We start from the raw sequence: 4,844 nt of genomic DNA, 5'->3' as shown, positions 1-4,844 counted from the left end.
GTTCCTCATTCTCCTGATTATCCTCGCCTGTCATGCAGGTTTTGTGTATATAATCACTAACTCTCCACCTACCCCAAAACTTCAGAGCACATTTTCAGTTTGCATGAAAGGCTACATCTCCTTAGTCTGCAGATTGCTTTGATTGATTGACTGATTGATTGGAGACAGAGTCCCACTCTGTTGCCCAGGCTGGAGTGCAAAGGCGTGATCTCGGCTCACTGCAACCTCCGCCTCCTGGGTTCAAGCGATTCTCCTGCCTCAGGCTCCCCAGTAGCTGGGATTACAGGTGTGTGCCAACAGGCCCGGCTAAGTTTTATACTTTTAGTAGAGACGGGGGTTTCACCATGTTGGCCAGGCTGGTCTCAAACTCCCAACCTCAGGTGATCTACCTGCCTTGGCCTCCCAAAGTGCTGGGATTACAGGTGTGAGCCACAGCGCCTGGCCTGCAGATTAGTTTTAGAAAATAAAGTTCTCTTTTTTCCTCTGCAGAGCTCATGGTCTTTTATTAAAAACATGCATAATAAAAATTGTGGAGGACTTTCATTTCTTGTTTCTGGAATGTTTCATTTTTTTGTTAGCCATTATTTCCTCTGTAACCAGAAAACATACATTTCTATTTAAAAATACTAGGTGTTTTTTTCTTCAAGATGACAGATTAAAAGCTTTCAGCATGACTTAGTCACTTGGAAACAACAAAACAGCGCATAAAGACCAACTATGAGAGCTTTAATTCAAGAAGGAAGATAGGAATTCACTGAAATAGTAAACGATAACCCAGACCCTGGGGAGGAAAAGGTGAATAAGCAGCCTCCGTGATGGTGTTTGGCTGATAAATGTGAGTGAAGCTCCAGTGTATGACAGGGGCAGTCAGTCTCCCTCTATGACTCACCTTTCCTCTACAGATCTGTGCAACCCAGGCCAAGGATGAACACTCGTTTCTCCCAAGCCCTGGGAGGCAGAGAAAGGGAAAGACACTGGGAAAAGTGCAGACAGTTTCCCAGATCTGGGGACAAGAGGAGGATGCCATTTTTAATCTAGGCTCATACAAAGCCAGACGTTGTTTGGCAACCTGGCAGTGGCAGCCACAGCAGGCCTTTTAGTCTCATGCTAGAGATTGGGGTGCTTTTTCTGGAATGGGGGAAGGGCCGCACAGCCAGAACTGATCACTGAGTGTGAAGAGTGCCCCAGGCATAAACACTAAATTAGGCTGTCTCCCATCACAGGACTGGAATGAGAGGAGAGTTGCTGAAACTGAAGTTTCTCACCAGTGGTGAGACTTGCAGCTAGGGACAGTTTTGTGACCTGGAACCAGTCTGCAGGTGTCATTGCTTAGTGCCCCAACCTGCTCCCTTGGTCAGTTGGGGTACAGTGTCCCACAGCTCCAAGAAGCAGAAGAGGGAGGCAGACCCTACTCCCCTGGAGATCTAACCCTTGGTGCAGTCGCCCCTATGGGAGCGGGGAACACGACCTGCCAAAGTCTCCGTTGGGGCACAGGAAATGCAAGCTCAGCACCAGCTGCTGAAGGCAGTACCACCAAAGCCCATAAATAGACTTGGAAAGGAGGTCATCTCTCTCCCCTTACCCTTGTCCTCAGTGCACTGTTGTGGACTTGACAGTGGCTGTTCCCAATAGGGCTGGGGAGCATGGGCTTAAAGAAAGAAACCACTTCTTGGGCTTCTCCAGCAGCTTCACCCTCACTGAAGGTGAACACCCTAAAGGAAAGTGCTGTTTTGATTCTCCATTGCTTCCACCCTCACGCCTCCCTGATGGCTCTTACTCTTAAGCACCATCTACTAGACTGCAACCTGAATTATACTACCGAACAAAAGTACATCACTGAAACAAATAATGTCTGAGAAAGCCACTGCATGAACATATCTACAACCAAGAAACCTGTACAGAGCCTTGGCACCCTGAAAACACCCAGAAATAAAGCCAATCAATCGTAGACAACATATGTCACAGTCATGTCAACAAGGGGAAAAAAAGAATAAAAAATTAAGAAGCCACCAGGTGCAGTGGCTCATGCCTGTAATCCATCCTAGCACTTTCGGAGGTTGCGGCAGGTGGATCACTTGAGGTCAGGAGTTTGAGACCAGCCTGGCCAACATGGTGAAGCCCCATCTCTGCTAAAAATACAAAAATTAACTGGGCATGGTGGCAGGTGCCTATAATCCCAGCTACTCGGGAGGCTGAGGCAGGAGAATTGCTTGAACTGGGGGGTGGGGCAGGGGGCAAAGGTTGCAGTGAGCCGAGATCACGCCACTTCACTCCAGCCTGGGCGAAAGAGCAAAACTCTGTCTCAAAAAAAAAAAATAAATAAAATAAAATAAAATAAAATAAAAATCAAGAAACCCCATCCAAATGATAGCAAATTCAAAAAAGGAAGTGTCAGTTCCTTCATTTGAGAAGGAACCAGGGCAAGAACTCCAGGAAAACAAAAAACCAAAGTATTTAGTCACCTCTAAAAGACCTCATTAGGTCTCAAGCAATGGATCCTAACAGATATGGAACTTAGAATATGAATGGCAAAGAAACTCAATGAGATCAAAGAGAAAGTTGAAATCCAACACAGGGAAGTCAGAAGAACAATCAAAGATTTGAAAGATAACACAGCTATATTAAGAATGAATGAAGCAATTTCTAGAATTAAAAATTAACAGAATTTCAAAATATAGCTAGAAGCCTTAACAGCACACTATACTAAGTAGAAGAAAGAATTTCAGAGCTCAAAGACTGGTCCTTTGAATCAACCCAGTCAGACAAAAATAAAGATAAAATAATTTTTTAAAAATGAACAAAACCATCAATAAATATGGGATTATATAAAGTGACCAAATTTATGACTAACTGGAATTTCTGAGAGAGAAGAACACGTAAGCAACTTGAAAAATATATTCAAGGATATAATTCAGGAAAATTTCCCCAATCTGGCTAGAGAGTTCAATATGCAGATAAAAGAAATCTAGAGGCCGGGCGCAGTGGCTCAAGCCTGTAATCCCAGCACTTTGGGAGGCCGAGACGGGCAGATCACGAGGTCAGGAGATCGAGACCATCCTGGCTAACATGGTGAAACCCCGTCTCTACTAAAAAATACAAAAAACTAGCTGGGCGAGGTGGCGGGCGCCTGTAGTCCCAGCTACATGGGAGACTGAGGCAGGAGAATGGCGTAAACCTGGGAGGCGGAGCTTGCAGTGAGCTGAGATCCGGCCACTGCACTCCAGCCTGGGTGACAGAGCAAGACTCCGTCTCAAAAAAAAAAAAAAAAAAGAAATCTAGAGAATTCCTGTGAGATAGTATGCAAGATGACCATCCTCAAGGTACATAGTCATCAGACTATCCAGGGTTAATGTGAAAGAAAAAATCTTAAAGGCAACTAGAGAAAAGCATCATATTACCTATAAAGGGAAAGCCATCAGACTAACAGTGAACTTCTCAGCAGAAAAGATTTACAAACCAAAAGAGACTGGGGGCCCATTTTTAGGAATTTTTTTTTCAATTAGAGACGGGATCTTGCTCGTTGCCCAGGCTAGAGTACAGTTGTGCAATCATAGCTCACTGCAGCCTCAAACTCCTAGGCTCAAGTGATCCTCCTACATCAGCTTCCCTAGTTGCTGGGATGACAGGTGCATGCCACAATGCCTGGCTAATCTTTTTTAACTTTTTGTAGAGACAGGGTCTCGCTTTGTTGCCCAGACTAGTTTTGAACTCCTGGCCTTAAGCAATCCTCTTCATAAATGAAGGAGAAATAAGGTCTTTCCCAGACAAACAATTGCTATGAGAATTTGTCACCACCAGACCAGTCCTACAAGAGATGCTTAAGGGAGTTCTAATTGCAGAAACTAAAGAATGGTACTTGCTACCACAAAAACACACAGTCCACAGATGCTATAAAGCAATTACACAATCAAGATTATAAAGCAATTAGCTAACAACACTACAGTGGCAACAAAACTTAACATATCAATATTAACCTTGAACGTAAATGGTCTAAGCACTCCACTTAAAAGATATAGAGTGGTGGCCAGGTGCCGTGGTTCATGCCTGTAATCCCAGCACTTTGGGAGGCCAAGGTGGGCAGATCATGAGGTCAGGAGATCGAGACCATCCTGGCTAACATAGTGAAACTAAAAATACAAAAATACTCTACTCACGGTCTCTACTAAAAATACAAAAAATTAGCTAGGCATGGTGGCGTGCGCCTATAGTCGCAGCTACTGAGGAGGCTGAAGTGGGAGAATCACTTGAACCCGGGAGGAAGAGGTTACAGTGAGCCGAGATTGTGCCATTGCACTCCAGCCTGGGCAACAAGAGCGAAACTCTGTCTCAAAAAAAAAAAAAAAAAAAGATACAGAGTGGCAAGTTGGATTAAAAAAACAAGATCCATCCTTCTTCTGTCTTCAAGAGAACCATCTCACATATAAGGACACCCATAGGCTCAAAGTAAAGAGACAGAGAAAGATCTATCATGCAAATAGAAACAACAAAAAAAGCATAGGGATCGCTATTCTTCTATCAGATAGAATAGACTTTAAATGAACAACAGTAAAAAAAAGACAAAGAAGAGCATTACATAATGATGAAAAGTTCAATTTGACAAGAAGATCTAACTATGCTAAACATATATGCACTCAACATTGGAGCAGCCAGCTTTATAGAGTAATTACTTCTAGACCTAAGAAAAGACTTAGACACACAATAATAGTAGGGGACTTCAACACACACTTGTTATTATTAGGCACATCACGAAGGCAGAAAACTAACAATTGTAATAGCAGGCACATCATATGCCAAAAGGAGGGAAGAGAGAGAGAAGGCACCACACTTTTTTTTTTTTTTTTTTT

Source organism: Chlorocebus sabaeus, chromosome 2 (genome assembly GCF_047675955.1).
Source record: "Chlorocebus sabaeus isolate Y175 chromosome 2, mChlSab1.0.hap1, whole genome shotgun sequence".
In the NCBI taxonomy this organism is placed as follows: domain Eukaryota; kingdom Metazoa; phylum Chordata; class Mammalia; order Primates; family Cercopithecidae; genus Chlorocebus; species Chlorocebus sabaeus.
This window is presented reverse-complemented; position numbering follows the sequence as displayed.